Genomic DNA, 10,778 nt, shown 5'->3' on the forward strand with positions numbered 1-10,778 from the left:
CTCCAGTCTGCAGGTATTTCCATAGCTGAAGCCACCTGCTTCGTGGTACTTTGTGATGGCAGCAGCCCTAGACAGCTCACACAAGAGCTTCGCCGTGAAGACAGCATCTGAGTGAAGACATGAGAGCAAAGACAGCATGGGTTACAGAGCTATTTGGGAGCAGAGAGCAGTGTCAGCATGAAAAACTCAGGCTGGATGTGTGCTCAGGACCCTCTGCAGGGCCGGTGCGGCTGCAGGCGGGTGTGGTAAGGGAAGAGGCGCCGTAGAAGGTGAGATTAGACAGATGAGGGATTGGGAGCCACAGATCCAGTGAGGCCTTGTGTGCCATGGTTAGGGTCTTAGCTTTCACTCTGAGTGAGGCAGGAAGCTCCTGGAGGGTTTGGGCGGGGGATGGATATGACTTTTACTCAACAAGATCCGTTTGTTTCTGTGTTGAAAAACAACTCTATGGGAACTGGGACAAACAGAAATCAGGGAGGTCATTTGCAATCCATTGTGACACTCCAGGTTGCAGATGGTGATAGCTTGCATCGGGTTAGTGAGTGTCCCATAAAAGGGGTCGTAGCTGCAAAGAGATCACAAAGACAGAAGGAGCAGAGGAGCCAAGAACAAGGCAGAGAAATCCAGTTTATTGGTAGAAGGCAATTTATAGGAAAACATATGAACAGCAGCGTGGTCTTAGGCAGCAGCCAGACAGGTAGATTTCCACACTGTTGCCCCCAGACCCAGTGTTCATATACCGCAGAGAGAGGGTGTATGTCCTCTATATGGACAGCTAAGTGCAGCCTCCAGAACAGGCAAGAAGGCCTTGTGCGTCTCAGACTGTAATTTGTGTAATATGTCAAGGTTGGCATGTTTCTTCACTAGAGACACTCAGGAATCAGGAGGCATTCATGGGACTGGGTCTGATGAGACATCACTGTGGCAGGTTAGCATCAAGGTGGGGTCACTTATGTCTCCACAGAGAGTCTGAGAAACAGGTGTATTGGAGAAATGTTTTAAAGGTACAAAAGGTAAGATTATATAATGGTTTTGATGTGAACCATGAGAGTGAAGTCAGGAAAAACTCCAATATGTTTTGGCCTGAGACATTAGAAGGCTGGAATTATTATCTGCAGAATTGAGGATCATTGAGGGAAAATCAGGTGCAGGAAGAAAATTAGGAGTTGCATTTCATTTACAATTGCCATAATAGTGCTATGTAACAAAGCATTCCAAAACTGAGTGACTGCAAAGTAAGGCATGGATTCTCTCTCTCTTGACTGAACTGGCTTGGTATTGGCTGAGTGGGGCTGAGCTCACTGGTCATAACTCTAAGCTGCTGGTTAGGTCCAAGTTACTCCAATGTCTCTTTCACCATCTTTGGACGAGCAGGGTAGCTGTTGAATGGCTTCATGGAATGTAGAACCACTATGGGAATTTGGAGGATAGGAGCGTTTAGTGTTTCTTAAGGCCTAGACTCAGAACAGGCACTTCCGTTCACATTTCATCAGCTAACGAAAGTCATGTGATCAAGCCCCAAATCAAGCGGCTGACACTGGGTGAGGGAACTGCAAAGTCCCAGGACTAAGGGCAAGGGTGTCTGAGTCTGGAGTTCATGGGAGCAGTTTGGGCAGAAGATATAAATTGTGGTGTCATCAGCATGGAAATGACATTAAATGCTAAGGGAGTGGATAAGATTATCAAATGAGTGAGTGTGATAGACAAGAGGTTCATGGTCTGTTGATCTTGTAACTCAAAGTTTATGTGGTCAGGACAGTGAGGAAGATCTCGTTATATCATCATGTCAAGGGGGAGAAAGCGATCGACGACGTAAGCACTGCATAGAGACGAGGGATAGAAGAACTGTTGGGTTTAGCAATGTGAGGGTCACTGGAGGCACTGAAGAGCACAGCTTTATTGGAGTAGCAAGGGAAAAGCCTGATTGAAGTTGATTTAAGAAAGAACAAAAGATTGGTAGTAAGTACAGACATTTGCAAGGAATGTTACTACACAGGCACAAAAGAAATCACAGGATAGATAAAAGGTGAAGTGGGCTATGAGAGATTTTTGGGAAGGAATAAAAGCGTGTTTGTATGTAATGGGAATGATCCAATAAACAGGGGAAAGCCGATGAGATTGGGGAGACCATAAAGTGAGAAGAGAATTGCTGGAGCAATGACCCGGGAGGGGACGGAATCTCGTGACCTGGGAGGGGACGGAATCTTGTGCTCACCTTGAGGGCTTGACTCTAGGAGCACAAAGAGTTTATTTAAAACTGGGGGCAGATCATCCCCCGCAGAACACTTGGCAATGGCTAAAGACATATATTAGTTGTCACAAGTGTGGGTGCTACTGAATCTAGTGGATAGAGGCCAGAGAGGCTGCCAAGCATCCTGCAGTGCAGAGTACAGCTTCCCCACGGTGAGAATGACGCTCGGAGCACGGATAGCACTGAGGCCGAGAAGCATGATGCACAGCAGCATAAGGAGAGAGAGAGGATGTGGGCTTTGTTGTCAGTGGGAGTAGACGTGAAGGTGGGAACTTAGAAATCCTTCTTCTCATTTTATGATGGCTAATTTTACACATCGACTTGGCTAGGCTACACTGCCCGGCTGTTTGGTCAAACACTAGGCATTGCTATGAATTTTTTAGGTGTGATTAACATTTAAATCAGTAGATGGAGTAAGATAGATTTCTCTTTGTCATGTGGGTGAGCCTCATCCAATCAGTTGAAGGCCATAAGAGCAAAAATGAGGTTTCCCAAAGGAGAAGCAATACTGCCTTAAGACAGCAACATAGAAATCTTGCCCGAGTTCCAGCCTGCACATTTGGGACTTGAGACTGCAGTATCAACTCCTGCTTTAATTCTGTCTGTTTCTATCTATGTATCTATCGATGTGTATATTTATCTGTGTATCCATCCATCTTTCCACACACACGTATATTTGATTCTGATTCTCTGGAGAATCCTGGTTCATGCACCTTGCTGCCATATTTTTCACAGAAATAGAATGCAAAGTCCTCAGACAACAGTGAGCAGAATGAGAATGCACTGTAGGTTTGGGGAGAAGAGTGAAAGGGGAAGGGAAGCTCAGCTAGTTGCCTGGCTGCACTCAGGGCCAACTGGAAGTTAATGGTCATGCACCTTACATGATTCCTCAGCAAGAACGTATTTTTGTTTTTGTGTTTTTTGAGACAGAGTCTCCCTCTGTCCCTCATGCTGGAGTGCAGTGGTGAGATCTTGGCTCACTGCAACCTCTACCTCCTGGCTTCAAGCAATTCTCCTGCCTCAGCCTCTCAAGAAGCTGGGAGTACAGGTGTACGCCACCATGCTTGGCTAAATTTTGTGTTTCTAGTAGAGACGTGGTTTCACCATGTTGTCCAGGCTGGTCTGAAACTCCTGAGCTCAGGTAATCTGCCCACCTTGGCCTCCCAAAGTGCTGGGATTACAGGCATGAGCAACCACACCAGGCCAAAGGAAGATGGTTTTAGTGTGGACCCATTGGCCTTGGGGGGACGGGTCGAGGTTGTTTACCTATACCTATGCTAGGATGGGGTGAGAGGAAAGATGGATAAGATCTGTTTGGGTTTTCCTAGGGCAGTAACATGGAAAAGAAGGAAGGAGTTGAAAGTGAGGATGAGAGAGTGATTATAAAAGATCGATCACGTAATTTCAGTTGGGTAATGAGAACAGTTAGAAGAGGGAATTAGAAAATGAAAAGGCGAGTTCTTTGTTTCGAGGACGTGGGAGGATTGTGTTTTAGAGGGAGCATGTTAGAACAGTAAGTGGTGGTATGCAATGCTGAAATTTCAGTTATGAAGAGTTTGCTCTTATAAGTAATGCCAGCCTAGGCTATGAGGATGGAAGGGAGACGCTAAACTGGGGAGAAGAACAAGTGTACTTGAGAGGAGGCCAAAGAGCCAAGTGGTCTGTTTTAGGAAGATTATCTATGTGGACATTGAAATCACCAAGAGTAACGAATGTATCGTTTTAGAAAGAAGGTCATTAAGCCAGTAACTAAAATCTCCTGGAGGGGAGAAGAGTGAGCCACAGGTCAGTAGATGCCTACAGCTCGGAGTGGTAGCAGGTCGTCTGACAGTATGTGATTCCAAACCAGACGGTTTTACGGAGGACATTGGGTAAACCATCCAGAAACGGACAGGAGGAGCCAGAGAGTCCTCACTGTCGTACGCATGGCATTTGAAGGGAGACACAGCTAGAGTCATGCTTCGATAGAATCATGGTGTGAACAAACTTTTCTGCCAGCTCCATTTAGAAAAGTCTCAAAAGAAAAAAAAAAGGGATTTAAAATGGATCTAGTTTGGACACATTTCTGGCCAATTATTGTGTTCAGGAAGGTAGGGGCTTAAAATTGACAGTATTCACTAGCACCATATTTCTCATGAGAGAGTTATACACTAAAGCCATAAAAATAAAGGAAAAGAAGTAAAACGAAAGCAGGCCGAAGTAACAGGGCACAAAGAAATACTTAAATAATAGTCTGTAGTACTATAATGAATGTAAGAATATCAGCAAATTGGTTAACAATACAGCAATATGTTGCTTGAGAGTTTAGAAACGAAAGAAAAAGAAATGAGCCAATGTACCAAGAATATTAAAAATACTGAATCTAAAGACTATAAGTCCTGAAGATTTTAGAATTTCATCTGTAATTCTTCTCTTGGCATTCACACATTCTGCTAGATTTTCTTACTTTTAAATTGCCAGAACTCATTGCTGAAGACGTATTCTGAAAGGTGGCTCTTTTTATATCACAGAAGTAGTAAGTTAAGAAGAAGTGTTTTCATATAGTAGGCAGTTTTTGACTGGCTCCAAGTCTATGTTACTTGAGTGAAGCACAGTTGAAAAGTATTGCTCAGTGGATTGTTTTTTTTAAAAAGTTGGTTGGTCAGATTAGGCTATTATCACCTTCCCAAAAGAACTGGAGCTCTAATTCCACTGTATAATTATTCAACTTCCCAGTTCATTTGAATAGGCACATTTAGCTCTTAATAATCAGCTCCTGGATAGAAAAGGGGCAAATTGTAAAAGATGGAAAATTAAAGTGAATATTTATAATAGAATTTACAATTCAAATGCCTAGAGTGAAACAGGACCGAGAAAAGAAAGAAGAAAAGTTAACAAAAGATATCAGCTCCTTGACCTAGAAGAGAAATCTCAGTATTCACCAAAAGTAAGGAATTATAACACAGGAATCTTTTGATATATTTCTAAATACTTCTTCACCAAAGGTCTTACATTGGATCTAGTCTTGTCTAATTGAGCTAGCCAGTGAACTCGTAGCAAGCCACTGACCATCTCTGAGTCTTGCTGAGTAAACTTTGTAAACTGACATAAAACATTAATTATTGCTCTTATTTTGAAACTCTACGATTGGTTAAATATGTATACATATATGCATATATATATGTATATATTTGTATATAACTTTTGTATGGACTTACATTCTTACTTCTTTAGGGTAGATACCTGGGATTGAAATGCTGGGTCACATGGTAATTCTATGCTTAACATTTTGAAGAACTGCCAACATGTTTCCACAGTGGGCCATTTTGTATTCTCAACAAGGAATGAGAATTCCAATTTCTACACATTCTTGTCAACATTTGTTACTGTATTTGATCTGAGCTGGGGGATAATTTTTAAATTCTTATTTAGAGTCTATATATGCTTATTAATTGTGTAGCCTTGGACTACGTGCTTGGCCTCTCTGAGTTTATGTTTTTTCATTTCTATCTTTATAGGCTTTTCTTGAGGATTATATACGATTATATATAGTTTCTGCCACACATAGCAACTTAAAACTAGAAAATTATCAATAGGCTTGTTCTCTATCTAGTTTCACATTCTTTGGGGCTTTAAATGTTATCACACCTTGTGAAGATTCTTAATGATCTAAGTTTTCCATTCTTCACTGTTAGGCCTCTAGCCATGGGAGGAGAGACGCCATACACATTCTTACTGTTGAGCTCTGTATCATTATCCATATATTGTGGGCACTAAATGTAATAGAGAGTGTAAACTTACAGGGACAAATTGTGACTCACATATAGAAATGAGTCTTATCGGCTGGGCGCGGTGGCTCATGCCTGTGATCTCAGCGCTTTGGGAGGCTGAGGAGGGCAAATCATGAGATCAGGAGATCGAGACCATCCTGGCTAACACAGTGAAACCCTGTCTATACTAAAAACACAAAAAATTAGCCAGGCTTGGTGGTATGCACCTGTATTCCCAGCTACTCAGAAGACTGAGGCAGGAGAATCACTTGAACTCGGGAGGTGGAGGTTGCAGTGAGCCAAGATCACGGCACTGTACTCCAGCCTGGGTGACAGAGTGAGGCTCCGTCTCAAAAAAAAAAATTAGTCTTATTAAGGACTTAGGTTACCCTTCTGTAGCAGTGAATCACTAATTTTGAAGAAACATGCTCTTGGAGTGTCAGTGAGAGGTTTTTCCAGGTAGATCAGGATTCCATTCAACTGTGTGAGAGACCATCTTTAACTAGGTCTCCCATCAATTCTGGTAGAAAAATATGGAAGGCCCTAATGACCCCATATTCCATTCCTTCAGAATTAAATGATGTTGGTTGAAGCACAGAGATCTGGTTGGTGACTGACTGTCAGGTTCATGTTTGTATATTTAAATAAGTGGTGATAACTTTAAAATAAACGTAAGTTTTACTACATAAAATTTAAGCATTATATTCTGATGTAATTTAAATAAATTTAAATCATTGTATTTTCAAACTTTAAGTAATTTTTAGTGAATTTTCTGAGTAACTTTTTTAGCAGTTTTATTGGTGCGTAATTGACATGCCATAAAATCAACCACTTGAAGTTTACAATTCAGTGGTTTTCAGTATATTCATAGAGTTGTACAGCATGACCGCAATCCAAGTTTGGAAAACTTTCATTAACTCAAAAATAAATCCTATAATCATTAGCATTCACTTCATAATCCTTCTTCCCAACAGTCTTCAGCCCTAGATACTAGGTCTAATGTGCTTACTGTCTTTATAAACTTGCCTATTCTGAATATTCTGAATACTTTATATAAATATGTGGCTTTTGTGGCTGGCTTCTTTCACTCAGTGTGATGTTTTCAAGGTTCATCCATGTTGTAGCATGCATTGGTATTTGTATTCTTTCTATTTTCATTTCTTTGATTCAAATAATAATCTATCATATGAGCATACCACATTTATTTATCCATTCATCAGTTTAAGGACATTTGCCCTGTTTTTGGTTTTTGCTATTTTGGATAACACTACTATGAACATTCATGTACAGACTTTTCCATGGACATACTTATTCATTTCTCTTGGGTATATAGCTGGGATTGAAATGCTAGGTCATATGGTAACACCGGGTTTAACATTTTGAGGAACTGCCAAAATGTTTTGAAAGCAGGTGCGCTATTTAATATTCCCAGCAAGGAATGGGAGGTAGAGTTTCTCCACATCCTTGTTAACACAGGTTGCTGTCTGTTTCTTTGATTATAATCATCCTAGTGAGTGTGGGCTGGCATCTCATTGTGTTTCTGAATTGCTTTTTTCAAATGACTAATGATGTTGAATATCTTTTTATGTGTTAAATGGCCATTTGTGTATCTACTTTGTAGAAATACCTGTTCAGGTTCTACACTCATTTTTTAATTGGATTATTCGTCTTATTATTGAGTTGTAAGATTTCTTTACACAGTGTAGGTAAATACAAGTCCATTGTCAGATATATGAATTTTCAACTATTTTTTTTCTCGTTCTCTGGATTGTCTTTTCATTTTCTTGATGGTATGAAGAAATTTTTTAGTTTTTAAATTTTCATGTAGTCTAATTTATATTTACTGCTGTTGTTGCTTGTAATTTTGGGGTGCTCTCATATTTAGGGCTATGGTATATTTTGACTTAATCTTTATAAACCGTAAGAGCAAGGGGGGGTCCAAATTTATTTTTATTTTTATTTCTTTGAGATGGAGTTTTGCTCTTGTTGCCCAGGCTGGAGTGCAATGGTGCAGTCTCGGCTCACCACAACCTCTGCCTCCTGGGTTAAAGTGATTCTCCTGCCTCAGCCTCCCAAGTAGCTGGGATTACAGGCCTGCGCCACCATGCCCAACTAATTTTGTATTTTTAGTAGAGATGGGGTTTCTCCATGTTGGTCAGGCTGGTCTTGGACTCCTGACCTTAGGTGATCCACCTGCCTTGGCCTCCCAAAGTGCTGGTATTACAAGGTGTCAGTCACTGCGCCAGGCCAAATTTATTCTTTTGTGTTTATTCAGTTGTCCCAGAGTCATTTGTTGAACACTATTTTTTCCCCGTTGATTGATTTTGGGCACTGTTGTCAAAGTCAATGAACTGTAAGTGTATGAGTTTATCTGTGCACTCACAGTTCTGTTCAGCTGATCTGCAGGTTTATCTTCTTGCCAGTGCCACACAACCTGAATTACAGTCTGGGTCTCTTACAAATTATCTCAGCCACTCTTGCAAAAACGCTGGAATCCTTCTGCTAAATTGCTGCAGTCCTTCCTCCCAGAGGGGCCCCCCCGTCTTGCCTAAGCTGCCTCTACTACTCGGGTTGTATCAGGGAGTGATAACTGCCCCAAAGCAATATGTGACCAGTGAACGGCGGCTCTCAACTCAAGGGGAAATGACTCAGCTTTGTGAACTGATGGACTGGAGTAGAGAATTCCTTGCAAAGAACTTACATCATCTGGGTATTGTGCTTGGGGCTCCTGATATACAGGAACACCTTTTCAGGGTTCTTGCTGTTTTGTTCATGAGGTTTTCTGTGCCTACCGTTCTTGAGTTCGAAACACTGTTCTCACAGGTTTTGCTTTTCATCAGTGCTTATGATGGGGAGCACATTCAATGTGCAACAAATAATTTTACTCAGCTTTGCCACCAGTTAATAAATGCATTCGCAAAAAGAAAACAGTCCCTGGGAGGAACTGGCACCCTAAAGGAGCCATAACAAGCTGCAGATGAATACAAACCAACTGACCTGAATACATGCTGATTTCTGCCAGCTTTGTTTGCAGGCAAAATGCTTTAAGCCTGCCCTTCCAGCTTTTGACATGGTATAATGGATATCTGTAAGGAAAATGGAGCCCTATTAATCATATTTTCTATTTTCTGTATTTTACCATGCTTTGAACATATTTGGAGTCTTGTGGACCTGGGGGTGGGGCACTGCTAATTAGCTAATTTCCTAGAGATAGCTAACAAGTTTCCTGTGAGCACACTTTTGATATGCAAGCCGACCAATTCCAAGTATATACCCACATCACTTTCCTTCCTCAGGCTCCTGCAGTACAGGGCATCCTCCTCCTGCCCTAAATCACCCCAGGGCAGGATGCCAGATAACTAGGGATGACCCTTATGTCCCAGAGTCTGATGAAATTATTCACACTATCAATCCTACCACTGCTCAGCTCTTCTACCCTGTCTTAATCATCTGCTCCCTCAACAGGGCAGTGTTGGCTCTGGTCCACACTTTCCCTCCCCTTCTCCTTCCCGACTGCCCTGTGCCTCCTTGTGTGACCCTCAGTGTGTTGTGCTCCTCTCTTGGGAACTGTGAGTGACAAACTATCTTTTCTTCTTTTTTTGAGATGGACTCTAGTTCTGTAACCCAGGCTGGAGTGCGGTGGTGCAATCTCGATTCACTGCAACCTCTGCCTCCCAGGTTCAAGCGATTCTCCTGCCTCAGGCTCCCAAGTAGCTGGGATTACAGGTGCCTGCCACCATGCCTGGCTAATTTTTATATTTTTAGTAGAGATGGGGTTTCACTGTGTTGGCCAGGTTGCTCTCAAACTGCTGACGTCAGGTGATCCACCTGCCTCAGGCTCCCAAAGTGCTGGGATTACAGGCGTGAGCCACCATGCCTGGCCCAAACTATATTTTCAATGACAGTTGACTCCTGGTCTATTGGGGTTACCATATCTGAATTAAAAACAAAATCCTAGACACATTGTAAAATAGGAAACGGTGATGCAAAGTACTTTCTATGTTACCCTTCTCATGGAGGGATGACCCACACCAGCTGAGGAACACTTTGCCTTCTGAACAAGCTGAACCCACCCTGCCGTGTCGGGTAGTCGTATCATGTTGCATTGAAATCATAAGTTTGTTGCCCCATGAATGTGGCAAGTCAATACATAGATATACTCAGTTGCAGCAGAGAAAGAGATTTAATTGTAGGGCTGCCAAATGATGAGATGAGAGGGAACCTCAAAATTTGTCTCCCTGAGTAGTTTGGTGCTAGGAATTTTAAGGGTTTTGAAGCAGGCTGGAGTGCGGTAATCGTTGCTTGGTTGAATTGTGCAGTGTGATGTTATGGGAACAGGAGATGAAGACACCATATTCTCATGCTCATTCAGGTCTTCTGTGAGGTCTTTAAGCCGGGTGACCTCTATTGTTCTGGTGGAAGTCAGGATCTGCTTAAGCAATTCTTAGCACAAGCTTTATGATTCAAATGTCAGAGATCCTGTTTTGAGCAAAAGCCCTGTGATTCTAAGGTCAGAAATCCTACCTACAGGAACAGTGGGAATGCAAGTGGTCAGTACCCAGTGCAACAGGACTTTCAGTTACAAGGAAATGGGTCAAAGACAGCCTGGTTAATGCTTAATTATAACTACATTTCTGTCCATAATTCTTAATAACCTTGTGAAGATGATTTCAGAATCACATAAAAAGTTGATTATATTGATATTACTTGTCGGAGTACAATAGTTACCAAATATAGATCTCAAATTACTGGTAGATTAATTAAGCTCCTTAGCAATG

This window comes from Aotus nancymaae, unplaced genomic scaffold (assembly GCF_030222135.1).
Source record: "Aotus nancymaae isolate 86718 unplaced genomic scaffold, 86718_ANA_hifiasm-v0.15.2.pri h1tg000006l, whole genome shotgun sequence".
Classification (NCBI taxonomy): domain Eukaryota; kingdom Metazoa; phylum Chordata; class Mammalia; order Primates; family Aotidae; genus Aotus; species Aotus nancymaae.